The sequence below is a fragment of the Agelaius phoeniceus genome, chromosome 4 (assembly GCF_051311805.1).
Source record: "Agelaius phoeniceus isolate bAgePho1 chromosome 4, bAgePho1.hap1, whole genome shotgun sequence".
Lineage (NCBI taxonomy): Eukaryota > Metazoa > Chordata > Aves > Passeriformes > Icteridae > Agelaius > Agelaius phoeniceus.
Genome location: NC_135268.1, coordinates 37,480,222 through 37,501,472, shown reverse-complemented (window position 1 = coordinate 37,501,472; position 21,251 = coordinate 37,480,222). Strand labels below are relative to the sequence as shown.

Sequence of the window (21,251 nt, the reverse complement as noted above, 5' to 3'; positions counted from 1 at the left end):
ATAGCATAAGTATGAAATTTTTTCCTTAGAAAAGTTTGGGAAAAATTTTGAAACTTCTCCATTGCAAAGAATTCTGACATTTTGGCATGATTTACTGATTTAAAAACGGTTTTTAAGAAGCAGAGCTAAAAATGTTTTAATTACTTCAAATCACTGACAATGTTTGTACAGCCCTTCTCTACATGAGGAAGTCGCTGATTCCAAGAAGGGGCTCCTTCTACATGTTTACTAGAACACCATGGCAAAAATGCCCTGCACCCTTTTTTTCTCGGTATCACACTCCAGATGAGCTAATGCTCCAACAATCTTGAGAGATTTTACCAATTTGCCCATAAGTTTTCTCTGTTAAACAGTGAGAAAGATGGTTGTTTCTTTCTGTCTCTCCAAGAAAAGTCAAGTTGAGGTGATGGTTAAAACTTGAAAATAAATATGGCAGACATACACATAGAGTGATAACTGCCTTCCTGAAATGAGCCTATATTTTTTTGAAATGTGACAAATGAAACTTCTGTTTGACACATATGATAATAACATACGATATAAAGATAAATTTCCTTGGCTGCAGTATGCAATGTATATCAAAATACAGTACATTTCAATAAATTGCAACATTTCTGCACACCTTCTTTCAGTATGTGATGAAATGCTGCATTTTTTCACCTTGGTTCAATTTTCTTTAGGTTGCTACCAATAAATTTATTTAATAAGCATCTACACTGTCAATAAAATAGTGCTACTATATTCAGTGTTGTTTTGTGATAGAAAACAATTTGTTTACTTCAATTTCTCCACTCCCAGATCAGTATGCAATACAATATTTAGGCTGTCAGTACAAAATCGTTGAAGTACATCTTAGATAGTTTTCAGTGTAATCAAATATATATTTTGCTAGTCTTTATGCAGGTTTTGGATAACTGAGTTAAATGTATTAGTTAAATATGGGCAACATTTAAACATGACCTCTCTTTCTGAAATTGTAAACAAAGCTCAGCTTGTTTCAACATTAAACTAAACAATAACAGCATGTTGTGTTTACCATGTAAGGGCATCTTTAATGTTTATACAGCATCTATAATAATGAGACTAATTCTGACTAGAGCCTCTAAATGCTACTCAATAGAAAAAAAAGGAATAATGAGTATATTAATTTTATTTTTAGTAATCCATGAACCCAGTAATGCAACCAGAACAGCTGGCATTCTTACTTAACTGATCAGCAAAAACTGAATAAGCAGAGTGTTATAATGAGATCTCATGATGTTAAAACATCATTTAAGTTATGGCGGTTATTGTTATGGGTATGCAGTAAAATAAAACATTTCAAAAGCAAATTATGAACTAAACAATGCTCTGTAAGATTACAGAGTAAAGCAATTTATGTGATACATTTATCAGGTAGTTGTTTTACTCTGAGGCTAGGAATCATTCTGCCATAAAGGACACCTAAGGCAACTTTGAAGACTCCACAGCTTTTCTCATCCCTTTTTTGTTTTCTATATGCTCAAGTTGCCTCCAGAAGACGAGGGCAAGTTATCCTCACTTTTACTGCTGGGACATGAATCACAAATATGACATTACCACCCTGCTGCGGTAACTAGGGAGCACTGGGCTTGCTATATCATCATACAGTCTTTAGCATGATTAAAAGGGCTCTCCAATGTCTTGCTTTTTCATCCTATAATGCAAACATTACTTTCTGCACCACAGTAAAAGATTTTTTTCCCCAGTCATTTATATATTTTATATTCCTGTTTTTCATTGTCTTCCATAATATAGAAAATATAAGATCTACTTTTCCACAGTTGCTGAACATTTGATCAAACATGATCAAATCATAGGGAGTTTTAATATCAAACACTTCTCTCTGGATTTTTATTTGATTCTCATTGGGCTTTTTTCAGAAACCTCATTTGTAAGCCTATTCCTCTCATTTTCAATAAGGGAATCTTTGTGTCCGGAATTTTTTCCCTCTGTGTTTAAGGCCTGGGAGGTAACTGCCTTCAGACAGCAGTTGGTTTCATGTCAGCCTGCATGTTTTTTCTTTATCTTCCCAACTGGTCATCAAACTCCAAGCAATCCCCAAATGGAGCATTCTGTTAATGCAACTTAAATATTTCAAGCAGAGTAAAGAAGATAGCGTTGGATACCAAATCAATACTATTTTGTCCCTAGTCAATCTTCTCCACTCTTCCCTAAAGAAGCCACATGACTCATATGACTGTCTCTACAGCTTAGGCTGGAGATATTTGTAAAATTCAAAATTTTGTAATTACACATAAACACAGATAAACATAAAGTTAAAAGTGCTGTAAGGGGAAAAAGAAGCATCTTAACAAACAATATTTTGTTCCAGTGTCCCCAGCAACATGTAAAAGCATAGTGCCCTCAGCAGCTATGTTAAAGCATCCTCATCCTTCATCTAATCATTAATTACATTGAAGGTCATGAATTAACCATCTGTCAGGGTGACTGGGAGGCAGTTTGGGCTGGGGGGAGCAGAGAAGAACAAACAGGCAGGCTGCTGTTTTCTCGACTTGCCACAGTATAATTTACAGAAATCTCAAGCACAGAGAAAGCCCTAAACTTAGTCACAGAATGCATTTGTGACTAAGTTTAGGACTTCAGCCACATGGCAAAAGGGGTTTTAGAACTGTAGGAAAGATTAGATTACGTTTTCCATCTTTCATTGCTCTCCTTTTGCTTTAATCCTGCATTTCAGTTCTTTGCTGGATATACCAAATTTTGCTGACGACAGAATAATGATGACTGGATACATTAAAAGAAGGATTGCTGAGTAGGAAAGATTAAAGATCCAACTACCAGATAAGAAAGTTAGAATCTTACTAGACCTCATACAAGATAAACCATGAATATTTTTTCTCTCTTAAGAACCCCAAATCCTCTTCCCTATTGATTTTTTTTCCCCTATGTGATGGAAATATTTGGTGTTTCTATATAAAATATTTCAGAGAGTATGTCCATCATAATTCTTCCTGAAACATGACTACAGGAAATTAAATAGGAATTTTCTTTATCTTACATCATAAAAACTCTGTAGTAACAGATAACTACCCATTTTTTAAAATAACCCTTGAATCTACAGGAACGATGAAAGGTCCAGGTTACCTGATGCCTCTTTTTAAGCATAATCTGTATTTGTGAATGTAATCCTGGGCTGTACCTTTTCTTTCCACCCAGCAGCAGAGGTTGATACTAGGTCTGGGTAGAAGTGTTGCAGTACATATCCTGAGCCACAGCATTACATCAAAGAAAATACAGAACAACATTATTTCTTTCCACTAGACACATCTAGACGCATTGAGAAAGGATCCTGGGGATTCTGGCTGTACCCACTTTCCATGAGGGAAAGAATGCTGACAAATACAGCAATTCTGCAGTTTTGGGTTAACTAAATAAGAGTATGTAAATAGCTTTACAATCCAGAGCTGGTCAAGGTATTAGAGTCTTCATTATTTTGCCAAAAATGAACATGGTACATCTTGTTGGAAACATTGGGAGAAAAAGCACAAGAAAATGTTCCTTTTTCCTCTCAAATTGACTGGAAGCTCTGGCTATATAAAGAGAAAACTTGCCCTCTCTTGCAATAGAGATACACATTTATTTTAGGTGTGTCTTACAATGTGTTTTTATGCTTCAGTATCACCCTTTCTGTAAAATTTCAGAAGACTTGGAGCATGCACAAAACCCCAATGCTTATTACACTGACCAGCACTGTCTCCTAGCCTTAGGCTTCCTCTGTGCATATGCCTCTGCCTTGTCTATCCTATGGAATGTGTTTGTGTTCTGTGTTTAAAGAACAACACCCCCAACCCAGCATGTCCCAGTGCCCTATGCCAGAACAAATAAAAATCAATATAAAAACCATGATGGGATCCATTACTTTCTCACAAGCACTGGGAATTAAAGCCTGGATGACCTGGCAATGGTAAAACATTTATCACTTATTGATGGCAGAATAGAATCTCATTACTTTTCTATTTCAATACCAGAACAGGGATGAGATGCAAATAAAATGTATAGAAGAGGTCATCTGAAGAAATACCACTAAGAGCATCATTATGAAATACAAATATTAATTAAAAAATACATTATATACTGTGAAATTTAATTCATACCCATAAACCTAAATTCTGCTAAATTCTCTTTAATAATGCATCTAGTCTCACTGCAAAAAGCCTCAGAATATCTGTAAAAATGAAAGATAATGTATGTAAGCAAAGCTTTTCAGAATTGGAAGTACTAGCTAATATAGCCCCTTTAATCTGCAGCAGCAACAGTTTAAGAAGGATTCTTCTTAACTGGCTTCCCTGGATCTTATCTGAAATCCAATATGTATTTTCCATGGCCAGAGTAGAATCATGCAATGAAGAAGTCGCAGGAAAATCCCATTAGGCTCTTCTGATTTTTGAAGGACAGAATTTTAACAGAGAAATTCCATTCACATTCCTGAGTGGCATCTATTCCCTGGTCTCACCCAAGGCAGAAGCTGACTACTAATGCTCTTCATGATCATTAATTTGACACAGCACTCCTCTGAGTTCTATTCCAACTCAAAACTTTTACTAGGTAAGTTTGTGCTCAGTGTAGTGAGGATCATAGTTAACTTTAGATTATTTATATCATATCCAGTGAGAAACATTAATAGTTTGGTTCACTCATGATTTTTCTTTTCTGCAGAAATTTTTCATTTTGAAGAGGTTTAATAAAAATTAGACTGACACATTTAAACAAGCAGTATTGAATATCACAGCATCCCTGATTAAACATTTAGGGTGGCCTGTCAAATTCTTGGCAAAGTCTAGAATCACTCCAATTTTCCAGAAGGGATTGGCATATACATAATGTCACCATTTATCACAGATCTGCTGAGCAGCATTTTTAATGAAAAAGAAATCTTTTACCCTGCTCATTCTACACTGTGTATATCTACATTGTATTTGAATATAGACTAAATTCTAAGGTGAACCATAAATTGTGAAAAACATAAGTCTTAGAGTTCTACTTAGCATTAATTGCTAATCTTACAAATACAAGAACTCAAGACCATAAAGACAGCTTATAATTTATAGATCCAACAATTAAGGATCCAAGAGTCTTTCATATATTTTTCTTTACAACTCTATCAGGCAAAGTAGTGACAACCAGAGTAGAGATAGCATAATTTCTTTCATTCAATCCTTGGCATCACTCAATAACTCTCCAAAATTTTTCTCTCATGGATTCATGTTTTTATATGAAAATAAAACTCAGAAATTGTCTTTAAAAAAATAAACAAGCAAAAGTAAAAACATTCACAACATTTTAAAGGAAGATCCTCATAGTTTTTAATCATAGTCAGTGAACTTACATTGACCATAAAAATAAGTATCTTGCAGAGAAAGATTCTTCACTGAATCAAAGTTTTGGTTGTTAGTGTTTCTCATTCAAACAAATATTCAGGCCATTCAGGCAAGTATCATTTTGACTCTTGCCATTATTAGTTGTCTTTATCCAGAGAAATAGGGGTTTTTATAGAGGCCAACAATTTTGTCTTACTCATTTAGATACATGAGCGAACAAAAAAAATGATTCAATCTCCCTTTACAGCAGAGATAATAAGGGTATCTATGGACAGTGTGGGCTCTAAAACACTACACTTAAAGATACAGTGTAAAATGTAACAGTCTGTATTAGCAACTTGAAATAACATATGGCCAATCTTTCTCACCAATGGCATGAATTCCTAATTACCTCCTCTCTGAAAAATATTTAAAATGTCACTATGAAAAATTGTATAGAACATAATCTTTCAACAGCATTGAATTGCTTGTGTTTCTTACATGGACTTGAAGGTGGTATTTCATATTGGTCATACTCTGGCTTCAAAACACAGTGACTGCTTTACTCAAGATCACACCATCAATTATTAAAATTTATAAATTTATGGATTTTATAAAAACAGTGCTTTGGAAGGCATTAGTATATGGGCATACACTCTTGCATGCATTTCAATGATTCTGGTGTACTCTTGTCTTCGAAACTGTGTTTCTTTGAACTATTTGTTCACCATTCAACTGCATATAAATGTAAAGCAGGGTAAAAGGAACATCAAAATGCATCCATCATTCTCAAACTGAATGAAGCATCAGAAACGCACTTGACATTATCATCAGTTCAGTGGAATATATCTAGATGGCAGAATGCATCCATTATACAAAGAAGTTGATCTGTAAGAGGAAAGCCCACTTTTATACTACAAGATCTAAGTTTCCAGCTTATATGTGAAAATTCTCAGAGGAGCCATTATCTCCTTTCTGTCCATCACCTTTGCTCCTTTCTCCAACAGTGCATGTTGTTTCTATCACCTGTAAATGCACAGTGACAAGACCCCAGTAACATGCATTTTTCCTCTGCTAACCATTTCAAAGAAAGGACTTTTGCTTTTCATGAAGGATTAAAAAAAATAATAATAGTAAAAATGTTCCAGTTATTTCAAATGTCCTGTTCTGCTTTAAATACTTTGGAGGCTTTGGAAATATCTGTAGAAAACTTTGGACAAAAATCTTAGAAATGGAATCTCAATTGAGAGAAAAAATTTCATTCTAAAGGAATTTTTAGTGTTTGCTGAAGCAACTTCTTTACTGGACCTTGAAATTTGACTGTTTTTTTGAATACTGACAAGGCTGTGGCAAGCAGAATCTGTTCTACACAAAGGGAAAAAAGTCACATTTATTTCCACCTGGAACTATATAAAGTTGGTTTTCAGAGGACTCACTTGTCCTTTTGGTTGATATTTCTGTGTCTGAGAACCTGGAGGTTTTGAGTTTCAGGACAGGACTCAGGCAGATTTATGCTTAATGTTGTACATGAAACAGGAAAGGGAAATAAGGAGAAACAACAGTGGAAAACAACACACAAGGTTTTTCTGGGTGAGATGGCCAAAGAGCTGAATTGATTTTATCTTTTCTACCAGTCTTCCAGAGGAATTCCTAATGGAAAGTGAGCTGGATAGCTCTACTTGCTTTGTTTCTATCCTAAGAACAACTTGGCATGCAAGGGGGAAAAAAAGAGTATAAACAGGAAAATGTGGAACCACCCCAGTACAAATCCACCACATTCATATCCTGGGGATCTGCACTGCATATACCAATCACAGAATATTAATTTATGCATTCCCTTGAGCTGCTGGAGCATCTCTTAGGCAATGCATCCCAGGTGTTTCATGCTCACTGTTCATCTCTGAAGTTTAGGCTAGTGTCCTGTCTTGCCACAGAGTCTCTCCACTTACAAAATTATTTTTGTGGTTTCTAAAGGTGAGATCGTTGTGGAACATGAAAGAAAATACTGATTTTCTGGGAAGGAGTGATCCCATTGAAAGCAGTGGAATTAAGTTTATAAAACATTCTGCTTAATTATGACGCATAGCCACACCAATGTTTCAATTGGATATTTTGGTGTTTGCTCAACAATTGACTTTGATAACTGAATTTTCAAGGTTAAAACTAACAGCAATATTTACAATTCCCCCAAAAATTAAAATCTCAGATTTTAATACTCTCTCAAATAATATTTTCAATTTGATATTTAATAGATGAGCTTTTTTTAATGTAAACAGAAAACAGAACTTTTACTTCATAAACTGCACTTTACCACCACTCTCCAAGAAACCTCCACTGTCAAAACTAAAAAGAATCCTGTCAGCAATTTCATCCCAACTCTATTTTCCCACCCCACAATTTTATTTTAAATTATGTTAAATATATATATTTATAGAGGCTTTTTAGTGCAATATACCAGAAAGGGAAATGATGTCTGATTAAGTTGTTCCACTATGTAAATGTTTCTAATAATTTATAAATCAAAAGTAGAAAAAGTTTAACTAGAAATACAGCTGCTGCAAGAATATTTTATCCATCAGAAATTATGTGCACAATGATCGTCTAGTGAAGTTAAATACTAAAAATAAGAAAATAATTCATGACAGAAAGTTCATACATTCTCATTTTCTTTTTTAAAAAGATTGCAGTAGAAAAAACCAAAATGTGTGCTGTGACATTATTCACTTTTCAGCACTATTAATTCAATTTACTCTGGCACAAATACTGATGCTTTGCAGAGCACACCATATCTAAGACCAATTGTTTCAAGGGTGAATATGGGAGGGATTTCATTTATTACATTTCTCCTGTTTCCTTTAATATCTCTTTTGGTAGGGAGGATAATTTGGGCTTTGTTTCAGATCACAGCTTTTTACTCTTAGTCTTCATTAGTGATGAAAATCTGGAGACCTACTACATATTCATTTAATATAGAATAGAATTATTCATGCCTGAGACAGAGAGGTAAAAAAAAAAAAAAAGAGAAAGCAAACCTCCCTACTAAAAAAGGACATTAGTCATTTCTCCCTGTCATTTTTTTGGCAGCTGATGTTCTATGTTTTGTAAACCATTCCATCGAAAACAACTGAAGCTGTAAAACTAATGTAGCAGGTCAGGGAAAACAGCCAAAGCCAGGTCAGAGAAGCTTGACCCATGTCACCAGTCCAGTCAGTCTTGTGTCTCATCACTTACTCTTCCTTTTTCTATGCAAATTTAGCATTGCTTCTAAGGAATATTATCCTCTACAGGCTTTCAGAAGCCGTTGCTCCAGATAGATAAGAACTGGAGTTTTTGGATACAAAAGGAGTAAAGAATTTTCTCAAAGGAATTTTTTAGAAAGAATTTGCAATAAGAGGATATAAGAGAACTACTATTCATGTGACAGGAAGCAAGAAGAGTAGCAATGAAAAACAAACCAGTAAATTGAAGCAAGGGAGATAAAGGAAAAGGGGCAGTTATTAGTTTAAATATGTCAGGCAAGACCCATTGTCAAAAATGTGGCAAAGGGTTTGAATTTGATTCTGCAAGAGATGAAGGCAAAACCCCCAGAGCTGAGCAGAGAGAGATGAGCATAGAGGATGACTTATCAAGTATTCACATTTTAGATACAAAGAAGGGGCAAATTGCCCACAAGGACGTGAACTGAGGAGAGGAAAGAGTGGATTTTTATTATAAAATGGTAAGAAGGCTGAGCTAAAAAAGAAAAGAGCCAAGAATGGCACAGAGCAGATTAGCCAGAGCAAAGAAAACAGTGAAGCTCATGAATAAAAAAATATTACCCATTGATCTATTCCTACTGTACACCTTTTGTCATCTTTCAACCACAACACCAGAATGGCAGCTGTGCTACTTTGAAATGCAAAAATGTTACCACCGATTCCGTGAATTTGCACTGGCACATGTTGAAAAATGTTCTGCTCACACTGTCTTTAAAGCACTTTAGAGAACAGAAACTTCACATTTTCTGTAACAGCAACTAAGGACTGATGAATGCAACAAGGACATTTTATGGAATGACCTCCATCTCAGTAGCACAAAAATAGTACTTAATAAAGATGCCTTTCTCCAAACTTACAGAATATTTATCTACACATCTCAGAACAAAACACAAATACTTCTTAAGCAGTCCTACCATGTAACTCTTTCTGTGATTCATTGACTTCATTTAGAATGCATTACCTGGTATTAGACTTAATACAGAATGAAAGAAAAATGCCATTCTAAAGGTCAACTATCCAAACTTAAAAGAAGATTTTTAGAGATAGGAATTAAAACCAGACATATTAAAAAACCCTCTCAACATTGCTTATTTTTACAGGCCAACTACATACAGCAAAGAAAACTTGGTCAAACAGAGTGAGCTTTAAGACATATTAAAGAAGAGTTCATTAAAATAACCAGGAAAAAAAAAAATCTTTTGTACATGAAACTACAAAGCCATTTACTTGTAAAGCCATTAGCACATTTAGAGGTGTTTCTGACTAAATAATTCCTTTTTCTAGGTACTTTACATTGTATGATTTTCCAATTTTATTTTTTTTCACATATAAAATTCACATACTCCTTTTTGTTGCTAACTGCTAAGATATAAAAATAGGGAGCCCCCAACAGCCAGCTAGTGCCTCTCAATTGGATCAATATGTCAGAAAAATGTTTTTCTTTCCAGCAAGATGAAATAATTAACACTGCATTTTCCAAACAGTTTCTATTTCCTGTGAAGCCTCCACTTCTGTCATGAGATGCATGACTCCTCTGGGTGACATTAAGTTCAGCTCCAGCAGAAAGCTGTTCCTGATCCTTATTGACATAAGACCAAAGTGGTATCTTTGTCTACACCATAGCAGTATAATCTACACAGTGACCTATTTCAGCACAAGTTCTGAAGTAACCTGTTAAGAGTAATTCTTCAGGACATTTCTGAAATAAGATTCTCTTGTTCACAGATGTGGAAGCTGAACTTGTACACCCAGGAAATGCAGTCTATATACAGCAATGAATGGGAAATTACCAAAGCCCAGCTGAACTGATCTACTTTATCATTTATTCACCTTCTGTTAGATGATCAAGCTTTTAAACTAAAAATAGGAATGGGTCCACTTGCTCGATAGATCAGAATCTCCTGTGCATCAGCATAATGCAGAGCATTTATGGTTTCATCAGTTTTAAAAGATAAGGAGATAATTATTTCCACTTAAAATGGACATAAAAAGTGAACAGTAAAAGTGAAGCCCTACAGATGTTAATTTTATTTCTGTATCCATATTTCAGCTCTTTGATGATCAGAATAATTTAATATTTTCTAGGTTTTAGGTCCAGGCAAAATCCTGAGAACCCTTAATTGTAGTTTATAGCTTTATTTTAAATAAATATAGCAAGCGATTTCTAGAAATGCCCAAATTTCTGAGTTTTCCAAAAGTCTTTTGTCCTACACAAAGGAGAAAAGGAGATGTTTTTAAAATTCCTACCTTTAATTTTAGGCAAGTAAGAAAAGTTGCCTTTGAGTTTGGGGAAATATCTTGGCATTTTCCTGCAAATATTAAAAGAAGACAGCATTGCATGGAATGCGGAGACTTAAAGCTTCAAGAGTCTCACTAGACTCTATGAACATCTACTGTGCAAAAGAAAAACAGGTAGATAATGACACATGGTAGAGTTTAGTAATGAATAATACACTTTCCTTGGAATTTTTCACCATTAAATAAAAGACACAAATACTTAAGAAACTCTAAATTTAAAAAAAAAAAAAAGCCTTTGCACTTTTCTGGAAACTTAAGGGATTTAATTACCAAGATACAAAAATATGAGATTAACAAAGAGTCTTCCAAGAAGCATAACAGCATCAGAATATGATTTTTTAAAAGCTGACTAATATAACCATCAAAGTACTGCATTCCTAGCTGCAACTTTGCCTTGGAAGCTAAATGTCTAAGCATACCTGATGGATATTTCCCTAATGTGTCCTATCAGTCTGTCATGTAATTGACATGCATCTTTCCCTTTAAATTAAACCAGATTTATTCAGCGATGCAAAAACCTCCCACATTTCTGTCTATATATCTCTGCACACAGGAATAGAGAAGTTAAAAGTTTCCAGTCTGGTTAGCCATGAGCAGATACAATGCAGTGACAGCTTTTTTCTTGAACATAAAATTTAAACCCTGAATACCTGGGTTCCCTCTCTCTATATATGTGTGTGCCTTATATATACATATACATATATATATATACACACACACATATATATAGGGGTGTGTACACACAAAAATATGTATATATGCACATATCAAATATTCAGTAAGAGGAACAATGAAGATCTTACATGAATGATCAACGTTTTAAACAAATAGAAAAATAAGATGAGCATTTGCGAGGTGAGACCTCCAACAACCCGTCTGCTGAGACCCATGTGAAGAAAGTTGACTGGCCAATTGACTTAATAATATAATAAAAACTGCATCAAAAACCTGAACTGGTGGACAGAATGCCTTGGAATAAAAGGAAGCAATTACTAATGCACTTTCAGACAGGTTCTTTCAAATTGTAACATACAGGGGTTGAAAAATGCCTGTTGTGATGAGAAATTTTGTTATATTGTGGCTCCAATAAAGGCTGTGTTTAAAGCCCATTTAAAACTAGTGATAGTTTCAGTTCACTTCAGGGTTTCAGAGAACAGTGTATTTTGTTGAAAGAGGAGAGATACGAAAAAACTCCTTATTAAATTACTGTCATTAAATCTAAAGGGTGTAACTGTACCTATGTAGGTGTTTACAAATTAATATTTTAAGGTAATGATTTCAATTATCTGTAATTTTGACAAAACAGAATCATTAAAGATTAAATTTTCCATCTAAGGTTACTTGAATTTTTTTTACCTTGATTTTGGCAAAAAACAATTTAGAGAAAATTGGTTTTTCCCTAATATTAAAATAAATTCTTATTGATGATAGATTCTCATCAACTATTAACTCGAAAAACTGTGCTTTCAAAGTATGCATTTAAAATATAACAGGGACTGTTCTCATAGAAATCATGAGCTGGCTATGCCTGTGGAAGTTTGCCCAAATTGTCTGCTTTTAAAACCATGTTTAGAAAAGTGTTTACGTGTTTATAAAAGACAGCTTTACTGTAATTGATAAATTACATTTATACTAGGAATGGTTCAGACAGAGGCCATAAGATATTTTCTTAGCAGCATCTGAGGATCATATGTGATCCAAGTCTGCCTGTTAACACTGATAATAGGAGCCAATCTCAGGCTCAATTCTTCCTTTTTCCTTTCCTCTCCAATCTCAGCTTCCCTAGAACAAACTCGGGGTAACAGCAGCATCACAAAACCACACTCACAATTAAGACAGCTGAATGAAAACCTGTAGAATGAAATAATATTCTTTCCTTAGCTACTGAAGTGCTATGTATTAATGAGCAAGTTACTTGAAATACATTTCTCTTGGATGGTCATTACTAAGGTCATATAATTAGTGATCACCTGATTTCTGACCTATGGACCCAATATGCAAACCTAGTGAATAATAAATGCTGCAGCAGAAAGTCAGCAGGGGCTTTGCTTTGAGCCACTGTACCAGGGAGCTGTTTGGAATGCTAAGTACTCTGCAAAGCAGGTCATGGGTGGCTCAGTTTGTCACCCAAGCTGAGTAGCACTTTGACCTTCATCTCCATGTATGACAGAATATGACAGCATGTCACCTTCTCATCTTGCAAGGTGATCTAAAAGTAAATATTTTTAAAACAAAGCAGGAATGTTTGCTGTGGAAAAGCAGCACAAGGCAGTGTTGGAAATTCTGGAATTGAAATAGGTTGGTACAATGCAAATGGTAGTACAGAAAAGCAAAATTGAAATGGGTAGCTTCATATGTTGATGCCTATCCTGCCTTAAGTCTTTGTCTTACTCTCTCTCCAAGTAAAGCAAATTAAAAAAAAAAAAAAATAACAAAGTGCCCTGAGCATTAGTATAATGTGAAGTTGTACTGAATGATTAACAACCTATATGTTATTTCCTTCTTGAAGTTCATAATTAATGCATCAATGGACCAATCAAAAGACAGAAGAAAAAAATATCTCAATTCAATTAACTTTGTTCTAGGATTTTCTAGTATATAGAAGGAAAATTGACTTTTTTTCTACCTATTCTCCAGAATAATATCTGGAAGAGTCTTAATGTTTATTCAATTGCTTTTTACTCACGCACATTTAAACATAGTATAAAAGACTGATGTAAATACAGAAATTTAGTTAACTTTGTTACTTTGTTAGCTCATTTTGCTTATAGTTGAGGTTATAGAAGTTCAACATGCATCAAATTCAATATGCATCAGATTCAATATGTTACTTGAAATGACATTTTCATTCCTACAGTAATGAAAGTGAATTAAATATTTTTTCCTCAATAATAATTATGCTCATCTTTTCAGTCCAGTCTCAGAGAACATGTTGTGCATATGCATAAACAGCTTTACTTTCCTTCAAAAGAAAGACTAAATTTTGTTGTTCCTGTTCCTTTTACCTTCTCTTCTTGATATACTCAAAATTACAATCACGATACCCAAAACCCCTTATTTTCAGGGAATTGGGAAATACAGACTGCCATTAAATGTTATTTCATGACTCAGCTTGCTGAGTTAACAATAAAGTTACCTGTTACTCTTCAGCTGGCAGTTTTTGAAACTGAGAATATGAGCAGGACAATTTTTTTCAGTGATTGAGCTTCAAAACTTGAAAAGCCTGCGGATTCAACACAATGTTTGGTTAAAATCAACAATTCTTGCCCGTTCTTGTTAAAAAAAAAAGATATTCATTATTTTCAAAGGCTTTTGACAAAGCAGATTAATCCAAACATAGCTCCATAAAGAAATTTCAGATTACTGGAAGTAACAGAGTATTACATTTCACAAGAATGATTAGGAAACTTTCCAGTTGAGGAGATGATGGCATTTATGTGATGTGTGCAAACCACTACTCTAGGCTCATACTGTGAATTTCCTTCAAAAAAGGATGTATAAAAGGAAAACACATAATTGGCAAGCCTGCAAGTCAAATTTAATCAGGTCATTAGTTCAGAAACCCAATGGTGAGCTTAATTAGATATGAGTTATCTAATAATTGTGAGTGTCTCTGAGGTACATTTGTTTGGAAATGTATTACTAAGGGTCCCTATCATTGTTCTGACCTTACAGCTAAACTAAGGAACAGCCCCTTTGAGTCCTATATTGGGTTCCAGCTATCTACATATTAGATCAAATTATTAATTTGAATGTCAGTAGAGATGAGTTCTTTGTAAAAGTTCTGGCAAGTTCTTAGTGGTTGTATTTCCTGTTTTCACATATGCTTGGCTTGAATAAGTTAGATACGACATCTTTGGATATCTTGAAATCTCAGATACTCACTGGTGTCCCTGGCTAATTTGGCTTTTCATTCTGACCTGAGATAAAACCCTGGACTCTGTCTAGGCTAAATACACCCAGGCATAGCACAGTTTCACCTTGCTTTTCACCAACACTTCTCTTTCTGACATTAAATCTACCTTCAAACCTAGAGCACTATGAAATTTCAACACAGTGGATACGAGTATAAAATTATAAAATATGTGCCATAACTTTTGTATAGTCAGCTAATAAATCTCTGCCTCTTGGGCTCAGAATTTATCTTATCCAGTATCCACATCTGTCAGTACAAGCAAGAGCACACAGTTATCCTTCTAGGAAGAGTAAACAATACATGCACACTATGCATTTAGATTAAAAATTACTTGTAGAACTAAAGGTAGAAATCTATTCCCATATTTATGGTAAATATCAAAATAAATGCCTGATATTCTGCACTCAAAATTGCTATGTCAGGAAAATATGTTTGTGCTACTTACTGACAAATACAGACTTGGGAACTAAAGTGAATATTTGTAAACATTAAGTGCAGTATTTTTCTTCCTATAAGTACCAGGAGCTATAATTAAATTTTCCCCAAAAGACATATTTATGAGTAGATTAGACAAACTCTTGTCACTGTAGCAAGTAGGTGTGAAAGACCTTTCAGGATCTTAAACAACAACCAGTTTCTCTCTTTCTGATTTTACATATGTCTTACTTGGAAAATTTAGTTTCTGTTTCATCTTCAAGAAAGTTACTGTATTGTAATGAAGCAATCACCTCAGAGAAGCTGCTTGGACAGAAAGCTTCTCTTGGTCTGGGTAGCACTGTGGACAGAGGTATCAAAGGCCTCTGTTAGTGCAACAACTTATACTTAATGCATTGAAAATTAAAATGAGAACAAATTGAGACTGAAAGGAAAAAAATACTACAGTTTTCCTTCAACTCAGATGAGATTTTATGAAGAAATAATCAAGCTGAAACTTATTTGAATTTTTAAATCAATACAGGAGTATTCTGTCTGTGCAGTGATAAGAAAAAGATTCAGCCTTTCTATTGGGCTCAAGGCAAAAGTCATAGGTTGAAGTGTAATCAAAAATTATCTCCTAGATCTTTCTAGCCTTTTTTTTAGTCCCCCCACTCCTACAGATGAATCCTCACTTGATGGTCTCAGAGCCTCAGATTATCTGTCAGACAGAGAAAAGCTGTCTCAAGCAGCAAGGACCTCTAATCAGATATTGACAGATAAGATGGTCTGGGTGATGAAAATAGATTTAAACTCCAAAGTAGCATTTTTTTATTAGAATCATGGTCTAACTGTTAAAGTCATGATATAGGCTAAATTATAAGGTCTAAGTCTTCCAATCAAAAGCTTATCAGCTTTCCTAAATACAATGAATATAAATTTCCCACTTTAGCCAAGGTCAAAAACACACAGATCAACAAAATTCCTCATATTTTCCTCTAGATTGATAAAATACATTTCTTAGTAATATTAACAATTTTCACCTGCTTTGAAAGACTTGCAAGTTTCAAAGTTATATAGAAAAATTGGAAATACTGACAGAAATGATCATACTCTACATTTAAGTAGTAGAGCATTCTAACTGAGCCCAGTGTAGTATTTAACAGCTCACTTAAAGAGACTCCTGTAACTAGAAAACACTACTCAGCTTCAAAACTCAGTTAAAAAATTAAATACAAATGAAAATCATTCTCTCCGCTGAGAAATAGGTAGTTTTAAAATAAATCCAGCTTGAACTGATAGGTAAAAAATTCCCAATTCACAGCAGAATCCTACTAACAAATGCTGTTGGTTGAGGAAGAAAAGGGAGAAGAATGTCTTCAAGCTGGCATCCTGTATGACTTCAGCATTGAAAAGTAATTGAAATTAATATACAAATATTACCCTTATGGTGGTGATGACCTTGATGCTGCTTTATTAGACCATTCAAGCCTGTGCATTAATTTTTTTCCTAAAAGCACAGGACACTTGAAAAGGAGGGGAAAAAATCCCAAATAACAAAATAACAAAAAAAAACATATCTATATTTTCCTCATATTTGGCTTTGGATTCCAGAAGACAACAGCCACTATCAAAAGGGAGTTAATAAAATATGCTGCAATGTAGGAGAGGAGAGATGGGAAAAGAAAGCTATCATTTTTGTACAGATACATCACATATGTGCATCACATAGGGTTTCAGCCCAGGAGACATCCTTCCCAGCAGGATGATGACAAAAACTCATTGTCAGAACAATGCAATATCAGGCAAGGTTAACATAAAGGGCTGTATCAGAGAGAGAGTGAGTGTTGAAGGAGGTGGGTGGGTTGTGCCTGGGATGGAGATGTGGTCAGCCTGTGTGGTGCAGAGAGCCCCAACTGTGAATAAGCAGAGTGCTTATAACAGATGTGCAGTAATAACACAATCCAATGAGAGATGTAAGATATAACATACATCCCACAATATCCTGGGTCCTATTTGATGTATATCTCAAATACCAGAATACAGAAAAATAAAAAACACATAGATTTTTGTGAATGAGTTTAGAAGCATTGCTAGAAAAAAGAGAGTACAAAAAAGTAAGACAAATGAATGAGGAAGCTGTCCTCTGCACTCATGGCACAAAATTCAATGTAGATCAGTATATTGAGGTCATATTTACTTGGCCAGTGCTAAGACTAAATTGCACCTATGATTCAGAATAGCTTTTATAAAACATTTTGAGTTTATAGGGAAAGTGTATTACAGAACACTTGGAAATGTAAAGTAGAACTTTGTTTTGGGTTATTGAAGTGTTTTCAAAGTGCTGTGGCCACGCAATCTAATTCACATGAGAATGTGACTCACTGTCACACAATAACGTTTCTAGTTTATATTAACTTTTCTCTAACTGTTTAAATTATATGCAAAATAGACATCTACATTTTCATGCAACTGTGTGCTAATGCAAATTCAGTCCTTGTTAAGGTAGGATGTGATAAAATAAGCCTGACCTTTTCAATGCTACTAAAAAAATTTTGTCGTGTAAATATTGTAAAAGCAATCAACAGATTTCATGTTCTGAGCACTTTTTAGATAGTTTAAATCAAATGTATAAACTCATATTGCATATGTATAGAAATTGAGGTCATAGCTACAAAAGTGAAAATGCAAATGAAGTATCCTTTCACTTATTAATATACAATCAAAACAGTATAATGAGAATCATTACAGCTAAACTAATAATAATAGTAACAATAGCAATAACAACAACAACAAAACCAATTCTATTATGAGATTCTAGTCTGCGCCAGTATTTAACCTTACTCAGGAAAAATACACTCACTCCAGTCTGCTTACAACACCCAAATAAAACCTTTCCAAGGTAAAGAGAGCTTTCCCACACAAGCACAGAAGACATTTTCCTATATTCTCACTACATTCCTCAAGAAAGTTTTTTTCAACTATCAAAACAATCCCGGAAAGGCATGACTTGTAACTTACTGCATATCCAAAATTTAGCTTAGCCTGTGCCTTTTCTCTTGTAATACTCACAAAGATTTTTATCAGCTTTGACTGCTTATAGGCTTTGTTGATAGAGGAATCTCTTTATAAGCAAAGAACACTTAATTAAGTCTCAGAACATCAATTTTAAGCAGAAAAATGACATCTGCTTTACAGATAGGGAATTTCATGAGTTCACAGAAGTAAAACAAGGTCATATATGGTCAGCTGTGGAACAGCCACTGAATTAAAGGTTAATCTCAAACTGGCAAAGCTCATGTTAAATTGAGAGGAGACAAATTTTACTGCAGTTTCCAGATTCACAGTGCCAGGCACTAACTTGTAATTACAAGGATTTTGAACTAACACTGGCTTGGTCTTTTTTCTCCCAATGTAGATAATTTCCATGTTCTTTAAAGTTTGCTCTCTTTTTCAGATCAATTACCCCCAAACATTTGGTAATCAGTAGATACCTGCTCTGGCTCTCTCTGCAAAGCAGTGAACTGTCAAATAAACTGCATAATTACTACTTCCTGATCCTAGCACTGTTATGCTATAGTTCTAATTTTGATAGATTTCCTTTAGCACCTTACATTTACAGTCCAAGGTACACCATTTATAAAATGATGTATCATTTAAGCAGGAGTCTACTTTATTTTCACTTGAAAGGACATAAACTTTTTTGGATATATTCAGATTCCAAAGGCAATTGTATCATTGATTTCAGTTCACTCAACAGTTTTGGTATTTAACTCAAATTTTGCTTTCATTTAAACATATTTTTGCAGCCTTATTTTGTGTTTCTTCCCAAATCACATATGTTCCCTATTTAATTAATGGGTTGCATTTACTAAGATTTGTATCTTCAGGTAAATGTTAACAATGTGAATTCCTCTCACATGTAGAAATTGTCATTTCACTGGACAAAAACTCAGATTTTATGTATGGACAGTTTTGTAAGGTTTTAAGACACGAGCATGGTTTGGAATGCTTTTTAATAATAACCCCCCTAATAATATAGTTATTATATTTAATAATAACTAAATAAAGGTTTATTTAGTTCCAAACAAGTTAAATTTTCTATCTCCCAGCCTCACATTATTAGTGTACCATGCACACTAGCAAGCTCCAATGTTTCATTATGTTCACTGGCATGATATGCCATGGCTTCTCACTGCACATAGAGGTGATTGATAGCCAATCTGACACCTGTACTAGCACTGGATGGCTCTTCGCTCCTTATTGACATTATCTGAAACTACACCAGAGGGTTTCACCTGGAAAACAGTGTTTAGACTCTTGCTTGCATTCTCCTCAGGGTAGGTGAGCCTATTAACCTAGCTCCTTTGTGTAGATGATAAGACTGAGGTGTGTACTCAAGTAGTGTGTCTGTGAAAACATGTTGCTAAACATCAATATCAAAGCCAATTGCAAATTCCAACTTAATTTTTCTCACTTTAGCTAAAGGAACTAGAATTGCTTTAACTTAGGTCCTGACAGCAGAGAGGAGTACGTAAATAAATTGAAGTGGATTTTGGCTTTCTTTTAAAACCAAAATAAACAAAACAAGCTTTTCAGACTTTCACACCTTCCAGTAAAAAAAAGAAATTAGTCCTATCTAAACTGGCATACATAAATACTGCAAAAGATTGCAAGTGTATTTACTTAATTTAAAATGAGGCCTAGTTTATAAACCAGACTTCAATTCAGCTCAACTGAATCCAAACTAATTAGAATTGGTGTATTTCCTACATTTATGTAAGGCTCTGGATTAATCTGAAAAAATCCTTATGATTGCCACAATAGATGTATGAAATGATACAGCTATTGGCCATATTTTTTTTTTGACAAATTTTAAGCAGAGTTCTCCCTTAACCATTATAAAATGTTCTATTAAGGGAAAAAAAATGGCTCCATATGACCAGACCTTTCAAAAAGACTTGGAGCTAATTCTTTATTTATTCTCCTTGGGCAACTCCTTATTCTCCACAGCAACTCATGTTATCTTCAGCCTCAGTTTATCAATTCTTCTGGACAGGGCTATTTTTTGTCTTGCTTTCATAGAATACTCACTTGCAGGAAGCAACAAACATAAGAATGGTGGCACAGGAATTGTTTAACCCTTCTCAAATTATTATGGCTCTTGGGCTAAACTTTTCTCTGTGTAAGCAAAGCTATACAGCATTTTTCCTCTCCTATGAGCTACTTAAGCTCTTTTTCTTTACACTGGCAATCCAATTTTTTCTTCCCCTTTTTATAAAGAATAATATTAAGTTGACAATAGTCAGAAGTAAGTTCAGCAAAGACAATAAAAAATAAAGTTTCCCCATAGTTTTTTAACATTTGGAAAAGCCATTCTCACAAATGCAGCATGTGTCACAGCACCAGGGTACCCAGAACTCCAATTGGCTTACAGTGATTTATTATAAACAATAATTCTGTATCCTAGCAGTTGCTGGAGCAAGGCTGTGCTGGAGGCCTTTGCACATACATATTTGAATTAATGAAGCAGCAGTTTATGCTGTTGCAAACAGCTGGGGGTGCTTAACTTGTTTTTCTCTACAGAACTTTTGGATTTCATTTGTTTCTGGCAGTTATGGAATGCAATAAAAGCAAGAATGGTGAATGAAGAGAAATAGAACTATGCAAAACAGAAAAATCAAGACCTAGGTCAACAAAATATGCTCCTCTGATGATACAGATACATTTTTCATTTTTTGCATTGTTTCATCAGTCCTACTTTCCCCCAAAATGCTGCATTTGATATCAGTAAGATTGAATTGATATCAGTAAGATTAAAGATAGCTACACATATATCTGCAAAACATACCAGGCAGCATGATACTGTCCTTCCCCCTTTTCTGATCAACTCTGCCTCAGAACTAGAAGGAAAATAAAAGAGTGATTTTAGCTGGGATGGCATGTTCTTAATATGGTTCTATTGTTTCTAGACCTGTGCTATTATTTTAAGGCTCTTAAAAACCTTGGAACTGCACTGTGCTGTGA

The 21,251-nt window shown here is 34.5% G+C and overlaps 1 protein-coding gene and 1 long non-coding RNA gene across 7 annotated transcripts in view; one reads left to right on the top strand and one right to left on the bottom strand.

Moving 5' to 3' along the window:
* LOC143693963 (uncharacterized) overlaps positions 1-21,251 on the top strand; it is a 112,996-nt gene that overhangs the window by 30,312 nt on the left and 61,433 nt on the right. The window contains exon 3 of one of the 2 annotated variants that reach the window (XR_013182089.1): positions 2,720-3,325. The exons of the other annotated variant lie outside the window; for it this stretch is intronic. This is a non-coding gene — a long non-coding RNA (uncharacterized LOC143693963). Of the gene's footprint in view, positions 1-2,719; positions 3,326-21,251 lie in introns of those variants that run through there. 2 annotated transcript variants of the gene reach the window in all.
* Positions 1-21,251, bottom strand: part of GALNTL6 (polypeptide N-acetylgalactosaminyltransferase like 6) — a 539,467-nt gene that overhangs the window by 516,806 nt on the left and 1,410 nt on the right. For 4 of the 5 annotated variants that reach the window (XM_077177322.1, XM_077177325.1, XM_077177324.1 and 1 more), the window contains exon 2: positions 14,031-14,117. The exons of the other annotated variant lie outside the window; for it this stretch is intronic. The gene's annotated coding sequence lies outside the window, so the exon portion shown is untranslated. The remainder of the gene's footprint in view (positions 1-14,030; positions 14,118-21,251) is intronic. 5 annotated transcript variants of the gene reach the window in all.